The following is a 10,735-nucleotide window of genomic DNA, read 5'->3' as shown; positions in this document are numbered from 1 at the left end:
TAATGTTTTGATTCAAAAATTTCAAGTTTGTTACTTGCTTGTTAAGAAAGATTCAAACTTTAAGTTCTAGAATCATATCTTGTGATTTCTTGTGAATCAAGTCATTAATTATGATTTTAAAAATCAAATCTTTTTCAAAACTAATTTCAATCATATCTTTTCAAAAATATCTTTTTATCTTATCTTTTATTTGATTTTAAAATATCTTTTCTAACTTCTTATCTTCTTATCTTTTTAAAATTAATTTTCAAATCTTTTTCAACTAACTAATTGACTTTTTGTTTGTTTCTTATCTTTTTCAAAACTACCTAACTAACTCTATCTCTCTAATTTTCGAAAATATCTCCCTCTTTTTCAAAATTCTTCTAATTAACTAATTATTTTAAACTTTAATTTTAATTTAATTCTTCTTTTAATTTTCAAAATTCACTAACCATTTTTCAAAAACAATTTTTGAAATTCCCCCTCTCTCATCTCTTTCTATTTATTTATTCATCTACTAACACTTCCTCTCACCAAAATTCGAACCCCTTCTTCTATCTGTGTTCGAATTTTCTCTTATTCCCTTCTTTACATTACATTCTTTTCTTCTTCTACTCACAAAAGGGAACCTCTATACCTGGGCAAAAAGGATCCCTATTATTTTTTTTTGTTCCCTCCTTTTTCATATGAGCAGGAGCAAGGACAAGAACATTCTTGTTGAAGCATATCCTGAACCTGAAAGGACTCTAAAAAGGAAACTAAGAGAAGCTAAAATACAACAACCCAGAGACAACCTTACAGGAATTTTCGAACAAGAAGAGGAGATGGCAGCCGAAAATAATAATAATGCAAGGAGAATGCTTGGTGACTTTACTGCACCAAATTCCAATTTACATGGAAGAAGCATCTGCATCCCTACCATTGGAGCAAACAATTTTGAGCTGAAACCTCAATTAGTTTCTCTGATGCAACAAAACTGCAAGTTTCATGGACTTCCATCTGAAGATCCTTTTCAGTTCTTAACTGAATTCTTGCAGATATGTGATACTGTTAAGACTAATGGAGTAGATCCTGAAGTCTACAGGCTCATGCTTTTCCCTTTTGCTATAAGAGACAGAGCTAGAATATGGTTGGACTCTCAACCTAAGGATAGCCTGAACTCTTGGGATAAGCTGATCAAGGCTTTCTTAGCCAAGTTATTTCCTCCTCAAAAGCTTAGTAAGCTTAGAGTGGATGTCCAAACCTTCAGACAGAAGGAAGGTGAATCCCTCTATGAAGCTTGGGAGAGATACAAGGAACTGACCAAAAAGTGTCCTTCTGACATGCTTTCAGAATGGACTATCCTGGATATATTCTATGATGGTCTGTCTGAATTAGCTAAGATGTCATTGGATACTTTTGCAGGTGGATCCATTCACCTAAAGAAAACGCCTGCAGAAGCTCAAGAACTCATTGACATGGTTGCTAATAACCAATTCATGTACACTTCTGAGAGGAATCCTGTGAGTAATGGGATGCCTCAGAAGAAGGGAGTTCTTGAAATTTATACTCTGAATGCCATATTGGCTCAGAATAAAATATTGACTCAGCAAGTCAATATGATTTTTCAGAGTCTAAATGGAATGCAAGCTGCATCCAACAGTACTTAAGAGGCATCTTCTGAAGAAGAAGCTTATGATCCTGAAAACTTACAATAGCAGAGGTGAATTACATGGATGAACCATATGAAAACACCTATAATCCCTCATAGAGAAATCACCCAAATCTCTCATGGAAGGATCAACAAAAGCCTCAATAAGGCTTTAATAATGGTGGAAGAAATAGGTTTAACAATAGTAAATCTTTTCCGTCATCCACTCAGCAACAGACAAAGAACTCTGAACAAAATACCTCTAATTTAGCAAACTTAGTCTCTGATCTATCTAAGGCCACTATGAGTTTCATGAATGAGACAAGGTCCTCCACTAAAAATTTGGAAGCACAAGTGGGCCAGCTGAGTAAAAGGATCACTGAAATCCCTCCTAGTACTCTCCCAAGCAATACAGAAGAAAATCCAAAAGGAGAGTGCAAGGCCATTGAATTGACCATCATGGCCGAATCCAAGGAGGAAGGAGAGGACGTGAATCCCAAGGAGGAAGACCTCCTGGGACGTCCAGTGATTAATAAGGAGTTTCCCTCTAAGGAACCAAAGGAATCTGAGACTCATCTAGAGACCATAGAGATTCCATTAAACCTCCTTATGCCATTCATGAGTTCTGATGAGTATTCTTCTTCTGAAGAGAATGAGGATGTCACTGAAGAACAAGTCGCGAAGTTCCTTGGTGCAATCATGAAGCTGAATACCAATCTATTTGGTAATGAGACTTGGGGAGATGAACCTCCCATGTTCACCAATGAACTAAATGCATTGGATCAACTGAGATTGCCTCAGAAGAAACAGGATCCTGGAAAGTTCCTGATACCTTGTGCTATAGGCACCATGACCTTTGAGAAGGCTCTATGTGACCTGGGGTCAGGAATAAACCTTATGCCACTCTCTGTAATGGAGAAACTGGGAATCTTTGTGGTACAAGCTGCTAAAATCTCATTAGAGATGGCAGACAATTCCAGAAAATAGGCTTATGGACAAGTAGAGGACATGTTAGTAAAGGTTGAAGGCCTTTACATCCCTGCTAATTTCATAATCCTAGATTCTGGGAAGGATGAGGATGAATCCATCATCCTTGGAAGACCCTTCCTAGCCACAGCAAGACCTGTGATTGATGTTGACAGAGGTGAATTAGTCCTTCAATTGAATGAGGACTCCCTTGTGTTTAAAACTCAAGGTCATCCTTCTGTAAACATGGAAAAGAGGCATAGTAAGCTTCTCCCACTGCAGAGTCAACCAGAGCCCCCACAGTCAAACTCTAAGTTTGGTGTTGGGAGGCCACAACCAAACTCTAAGTTTGGTGTTGAACTCCCATACCCAAACTCTAAGTTTGGTGTTGGGAAGTCTCAACAATGCTCTGAACATCTGTGAGGCTCCATGAGAGCCCACTGTCAAGCTATTGACATTAAAGAAGCACTTGTTGGGAGGCAACCCAATTTTTATTTAATTATATTTTTATTAGTTATATGTCTTCATAGGTTCATGATCATGTGGAGTCACAAAAACAACTGAAAAATTGAAGAAAAATAAAAAAATAGCATTAAAAATAGCACACCCTGGAGGAGGAGTTCACTGGCGTTCAAACGCCAGTAAGGAGCATCTGGCTGGCATTCAACGCCAGAACAGAGCATGGAGCTGGCGCTGAACGCTAGAAACAAGCATGAAGCTAGCGTTCAACGCTAGAAATATGCTGCATCTGGGCGTTGAACGCCCAAAACAAGCATCAGTTCGGCGTTTAAACGCCAGAATTGCGTGCAAAGGCATTTTACATGCCTAATTGGTGCATGGATGTAAATCCTTGACATCTCAAGATCTGTGAACCTCACAGGATCATCTCAGGATCTGTGGATCCCACAGGATCCCCACCTTCCCTCCTCATAATCCTAGTTTCTTCCACATCTTCTTCTTCATCTATTCTTTCTTCTCCTGCTCGAGTGCGAGCAACACTCTAAGTTTGGTGTGGTAAAAGCATTGCTTATTTTGCTTTTCCATAACCATTGATGGCACCTAAGGCCAGAGAAACCTCAAAAAAAAAAATAAGAGAGAAGAAAAGGGAAGACAAAAGCTTCCACCTCCAAGTCATGGGAGATGGAGAGATTCATGTAAAGGATCTATAGCTTAGTGGTAGAATATTTAACTGCAAATCAAGAGATCCCTGAGATACCTCAAGGGATACATTTTCCCCCACACAATTATTGGGAGTAACTAAGGATAGGAGCACCAAAATCACTAGGGATCAAGCAACAGAGACAAGGAAGAGACATAGAAGAGCTCAAGGACATCATTGATTCCTCAAGAAGGAAACGCCACCATCACCAAGGTGGACTCATTCCTTGTTCTTAAAATTATCTGTTTTTCAATTTTTTATGTTAAATGTTTATCTATATTTGTGTCTTATTACATGATCATTAGTATTTAAGTGTCTATGCCTTAAAGTAGTGAATATGAATCCATCACCTCTCTTAAATGAAAAATATTTTAATTACAAAAGAACAAGAAGTACATGAGTTTCGAATTTATCCTTGAACTTAGTTTAATTATATTGATGTGGTGACAATACTTTTTGTTTTCTGAATGAATGCTTGAACAGTGCATATGTCTTTTGAAGTTGTTGTTTAAGAATGTTAAATATGTTGGCTCTTGAAAGAATGATGACAAGGAGACATGTTATTTGATAATCTGAAAAATCATAAAAATGATTCTTGAAGCAAGAAAAAGCAGTGAATACAAAAGCTTGCAGAAAAAAATAGAAAAGAAAAAAAATAGCGAAAAAAATAGAAAAAAAAAGAGAAAAAGAAAAAGCAAGCAGAAAAAGCCAAAAGCTCTTAAAACCAAAAGGCAAGAGCAAAAAGCCAATAACCCTTAAAACCAAAAGGCAAGGGTAAATAAAAAGGACCCCAAGGCTTTGAGCATCAGTGGATAGGAGGGCCTAAAGGAATAAAATCCTGGCCTAAGCGGCTAAACCAAGCTGTCCCTAACCATGTGCTTGTGGCGTGAAGGTGTCAAGTGAAAACTTGAGACTGAGCGGTTAAAGTCAAGGTCCAAAGCAAAAAAAAAGAGTGTGCTTAAGAACCCTGGACACCTCTAATTGGGGACTTTAGAAAAGCTGAGTCACAATCTAAAAAGGTTCACCCAGTTATGTGTCTGTGGCATTTATGTATCCGGTGGTAATACTGAAAAACAAAGTGCTTAGGGCCACGACCAAGACTCATAAAGTAGCTGTGTTCAAGAATCAACATACTGAACTAGGAGAATTAATAACACTATCTGAACTCTGAGTTCCTATAGATGCCAATCATTCTGAACTTCAATGGATAAAGTGAGATGCCAAAACTATTCAAGAGGCAAAAAGCTACAAGTCCCGCTCATCTGATTGGAGCTATGTTTCATTGATAGTTTGGAATTTATAGTATATTCTCTTCTTTTTATCCTAATTGATTTTCAGTTGCTTGGGGACAAGCAACAATTTAAGTTTGGTGTTGTGATGAGCGGATAATTTATACGCTTTTTGGCATTGTTTTTAGTATGTTTTTAGTAGGATCTAGTTACTTTTAGGGATGTTTTTATTAGTTTTTATGTTAAATTCACATTTCTGGACTTTACTATGAGTTTGTGTGTTTTTCCGTGATTTCAGGTATTTTCTGGCTGAAATTGAGGGACTTGAGCAAAAATCAGATTCAGAGGTTGAAGAAGGACTGCTGATGCTGTTGGATTCTGACCTTCCTGCACTCAAAGTGGATTTTCTGGAGCTACAGAACTTAAAATGGCGCGCTTCTAATTGCGTTGGAAGGTAGATATCCAGGGCTTTCTAGAAATATATAATAGTTCATACTTTGTTTGAGTTTAGATGACGCAAAAGGGCGTTGAACGCCAGTTCTACGCTGCAGTCTGGAGTTAAACGCCAGAAACACGTCACGAACCAGAGTTGAACGCCAAAAACACGTTACAACTTGGCGTTCAACTCCAAAAGAAGCCTCTGCACGTGAAAAGCTAAAGCTCAGCCCAAGCACACACCAAGTGGGCCCCGGAAGTGGATTTATACATCAATTACTTACTTCTGTAAACCCTAGTAGCTAGTTTAGTATAAATAGGACTTTTTACTATTGTATTTTCATCTTCGGATCATCTTTAGATTATCTTTTGATCTATTGATCACGTTTGGGGGGCTGGCCATTCGGCCATGCCTGAACCTTCATCACTTATGTATTTTCAACGGTAGAGTTTCTACACTCCATAGATTAAGGTGTGGAGCTCTGCTGTTCCACATGAATTAATGCAAAGTACTACTATTCAATTAAACTTATTCCGCTTCTAAGATATTCATTCGCACTTCAATATGAATGTGATGAACGTGACAATCATCATCATTCCCCTACGAACGCATGCCTGACAACCACTTTCGTTCCACCTTAGATTGAATGAATATCTCTTGAATCTCTTAATCAGAATCTTCGTGGCATAAGCTAGATTGATGGCGGCATTCATGAGAGTCCGAAAAGTCTAAACCTTGTCTGTGGTATTCCGAGTAGGATTCAGGGATTGAATGACTGTGACGAACTTCAAACTCTCGAGTGCTGGGCGTAGTGACAGACGCAAAAGGAGGGTGAATCCTATTCCAGTATGATCGAGAACCTCAGATGATTAGCTGTGCTGTGACAGAGCATTTGGACCTTTTTCACAAGAGGATGGGATGTAGCCATTGACAACGGTGATGCCCTTACATAAAGCCAGCCATGGAAAGGAGTAGGATTGATTGGATGAAGACAGCAGGAAAGCAGAAGTTCAGAGGAACGAACGTATCTCTATACGATTATCTGAAATTCTCACCAATGATTTACATAAGTATTTCTATCTTTATTTTCTGTTTATTTATTATCTATTTTTGAAAACTCCATAACCATTTGATATCCGCCTGACTGAGATTTACAAGGTGACCATAGCTTGCTTCATACCAACAATCTCCGTGGGATCGACCCTTACTCACGTAAGGTTTATTACTTGGACGACCCAGTGCACTTGCTGGTTAGTTGTGCGAAGTTGCGAAGTTATGTTTGGACCATGGTATTGTGCACCAGTTATTGGCGCCATTGCCAGGGAGTGAATGAACAAATTTTACAACCTCAGAGTAACAATTTCGCATGTATCAAGTCACAATTGATGTATGAGCTTTTCTTAAAACCGATTTTATTTCAAGGAATTGTTATAAACCGATATTGATGTGAAAAATTGATGCATGAGCATTTTCCTTTAATTTCTATTTAATTTAAATTAGAATTTATTGAGTTTAATTATATTTTACTGTTAAAATTCTTTTTGGATGCTACTTTGAGTTGCTTTGGTGTTTTAATTATTTCAGGTAAAGTTTGGATCAGTTTGGCAGAGTTTGTGTGCAAGGAAAGAGGAGAAATTCAAATTTTCCAAGCTGGTGCTAAACGCGGGCATCGGCGTTTAGCACCATCAAGCCAATAACGAAGGTAGATATTTTGCCACCTAGGATGCTAAACGCCAACCCTGACGTTTAGCGCCAAGCCATGCAAACTAAACTTTACCCAAGGACCATCTCTAGTTGGATTTAGCTTTTAATTATTATATTTTCTTTATTTTAGTTATTTTCAATTACAAACCAAATCTTTTAGGTTTAGAATTTATTATTTGATTTTAGTGTCAAATCAAATTAGGTTAGATATTAAAGGAAAATATTCGTCCCTTCTGGTACGGTATTTCAAAACCACAAACTAACCGGCAAGTGTACTGGGTCGTACCAAGTAATACCTCAGGTGAGTAAAGGTCGATCCCACGAGGATTGATGGACTGAGCAACAATGGTCAAATGATTCATTAGTCAGCCAAGCAGAAAGTGATGTTTTGAGGGTTCAAAAAGCATTAAACAATAGTTCAGAGAGTAGAGATCGCAAACAGTGAGAATTGTGTGAAATAGATGTGAGAAGGTATTTAAGGTATCAGAGATGTTTATTGTTTTAGATTAAGTTTTCTTATCAACTAATTTAATCATGAAAGATTCATTTCATGGGAAACTGTTTGTGACTAAATCCTAATGTCTTAGTGATTTAGTCTCATTTAACCTAGTTAACTTCCAATGTCTTGGTCACTTAATTTTGATTAGAGGGTTAAGTTCAATTCTAGTTTATGGCCACAAAAACCCTAATTACCCGAAGCCAAGAGGATTATATGTCAAATATCTCGATTAGTTCAAGTAATTAGCAATTTAGGAGAAATTTACTTTCAAGCTGTTGTTCAAGTGAGATAACTCTTCTAAGAATCACAAGAACGCATATAGAATAAGGGTTATTGTTCTGATCTACACAAATTCATAAGATGAAGGACGAAAGTAATTCTTGAAACTAAATCAATACATTAATTAAAACAGAATAGTAATAGTCTTAATCCATATAAATAAACAGAGCTCCTAACCTTAACCAAAGAGGTTTAGTGGCTTATGCTTCAGAGAGAAAACCAGAGTTCAGAAAATGTGAAAGTGCGGAAGTGAGATGATCCCCCCGAAGGATGAATTTTTCCCTTTCATATCTAACATAATTTGATTTAAAACTAGAATAAAATAATAAAGTCTAAACCTAAAAGATTTTGTTGGTAATTAAAAATAACTAAAATAAAATAAAATGGAGTAACTAAAAGCTAAATCCAACTAAAGATGCTCCTTTGGTGAAGTTTAGTTCGCATGGCGTGGCGCTAAATATCAAGGTTGGTGTTTAGTGCCCTAGGTGGTAGAATCTCTCCCTTCGTTGCTGAGTTGCTGGCACTAAATGCCAGCTGGGCGTTTAGCGCCCTAGTGGGAAGCTTCCAAATCTTCTCTTTCTTGCACACGAACTCAGCCAAAATTGTCCGAACTTCACTTGAAATAGTTAAAATACCAAAACAACTCAAAGTAGCATCCAAGGAGGATTTTAAAACTAAAATATACTTAAAATTAATAAATTCTAACTTAAAATAAACAGAAAATAAGGAAAAGATGCTCACGCATCACCTTTGGGGGATCTTCTCTCTAACGCACTTTCATATTTTCTGAACCCTTGTTTTCTCTCTGAAGCATGAGCCACTAAACTTCCTTGGTTAAGGTTAGGAGATCTGTTTATTTCTATGAATTGAGACTATTATTGTTCTATTTTAATTAATGTATTGATTCAGTTCAAGGATTACTTTCGTTCTTCATCTTATGAATCTGTGTAGATCGAAAGAATAACCCTTATTCTATATGCGTTCTTGTGATTCTTGAAAGAGTTATCTCACTCGAACAATAGTTTGAAAGTAAATTCCTCTTAAATTGCTAATTACTTGGACTTAACGGTATACGTGACATATAATCCTCTTATATATGGGTAATTAGGGTTTTTGTGGTCAATAAACTAGAATTGAACCTAACCCTCTAATTGAAATTAAGTGACCAAGACATTGGAGGTTAAAAAGGTTAGAAGAGACTAAATCACTACGACATTAGGGTTTAGTCACTGACAGTTTGCCATGAAATGAATCTTGCATGATTAAAATAGTTGGTAAGAAAAATTAATCCAGATGAATAAATAACTCTGAAACCTTAATTGTTTTCTCACATATATTTCACACCAATTTTACTATTTTCTTTCTTATTCTTTGAATCACTGTTTAATGCTTTTGAACCCCAAAACATCACTTTCTACTTACTTGACTAAGTGAGTCATTCAACCATTGTTGCTCAGTCTATCAATCCTCGTGGGATCGACCCTCACTCACCTGAGGTGTTACTTGGTACGACCCAGTGCACTTACCGGTTCAGTTGTGGACATTCTAAAATTTCGCACAATGATTTTGGTGCTGTTGCCGGGAATTGACTATGATTGACAACTGACCGTTGTCTGATTGCTTATATTAGGTATTTTTAGCTTTTAATTTTTATTTGTTTTGCTCTTTAAATTTTCAAAATTTTAGTTTTATTTAAGTTAAAATTTTTTCCTTAATTTCTGAAATTAAGTTTGGTGTTCCACTTAGTAATTTTATTTTATTTTTCCTCATTAATTTTCTTTTCAGTTAATTTCGAATTTAGGTGTCTATTTTCTTAGTTGACTTTCGAATTCTTTTTGTGTTAATTTTTCAATTTATTCTATTTTTCTTCTTTTACACTGGATACCTCACTGGGAATTCTCTACGCTCTGACATAGAGATTCTCACATTTTCTTTGTTGTCTATTGTTTATGAGTAGTAACAGAAACAAAGAACTTCTCTTAGATTTTGATCCTGAAATTGAGAGGACCTTGAGGTGGTGTTTTCAGCAAGGAAGAGCTTATAAAGCCGATGAAAATCTCAGGGATAATCTTGAGATGGAAGCTGGAGAATTCACCATGGATCCTAACAACAACAATGCAGTTAATGCAAATGTTGTTAATCTAAATGCAAATGGGCAACCGAGGAGAAAAATTGGCTTTTACACTGCTCCTAGACTGGATTTTTATGGGAATAGCATTGTTGTGCCCCCTGTTGCTGCTAACAACTTTGAGTTGAAGCCTCAGTTGATCACTCTAGTGCAGAAAAATTACCAATTTCACGGACTCCCGCAGGAAGATCCCAACTTGTTTATTTCTAATTTCTTGCAGATCTGTGGTACTCTGAAGACTAATGGAGTGAATCCTGATGTCTACAAGCTACTTCTCTTCCTATTTGCTGTGAGGGATAAAGCAAAGAAATGGCTTGAAACTCAGTCCAAGGAGAGCTTGGACACTTGGAATAAGGTGGTGAACAGGTTTCTGACCAAGTTTTTTCCTCCTCAGAAGCTGATTAAGTTGAGGATGGATATTTAGACCTTCATGCAGAGAGAGGGAGAGTCTTTCTATGAAGCCTGGGAAAGGTATAAGCAAATGCTCAGGAAGTGTCCTCCTAATATGTTCTCAGACCACTACTAGAAATAGGGTTTTTTCGGACGAATTTTGAGACGAAATTGAAATAAATTTCGAACAAATTACAGACAAATTTTTTTTTCAAACAAATATGGGACGAATTTTTTTTGTCCCAAAAAGCCTTGTTGCTAATTTACATTTTGTCTGAAATTTCGTCCAAAATTTTTTTCAGACAATTTTGTGACAGATTTTGAATAGGCATT

The 10,735-nt window shown here is 36.8% G+C and overlaps 1 non-coding gene across 1 annotated transcript; it reads right to left on the bottom strand.

Annotated features, from left to right (window-relative positions):
* Window positions 1-1,202: 1,202 nt before the first annotated feature.
* Window positions 1,203-1,310, bottom strand: LOC112731832 (small nucleolar RNA R71). Its single transcript, XR_003167588.1, has one exon. It is a non-coding gene; the product is annotated as a small nucleolar RNA R71 (small nucleolar RNA).
* Between the last annotated feature and the right edge of the window lie 9,425 nt (window positions 1,311-10,735).

This window comes from Arachis hypogaea, chromosome 12 (genome assembly GCF_003086295.3).
Source record: "Arachis hypogaea cultivar Tifrunner chromosome 12, arahy.Tifrunner.gnm2.J5K5, whole genome shotgun sequence".
NCBI classification, from domain to species: domain Eukaryota; kingdom Viridiplantae; phylum Streptophyta; class Magnoliopsida; order Fabales; family Fabaceae; genus Arachis; species Arachis hypogaea.
This window is presented reverse-complemented; position numbering and strand designations above follow the sequence as displayed.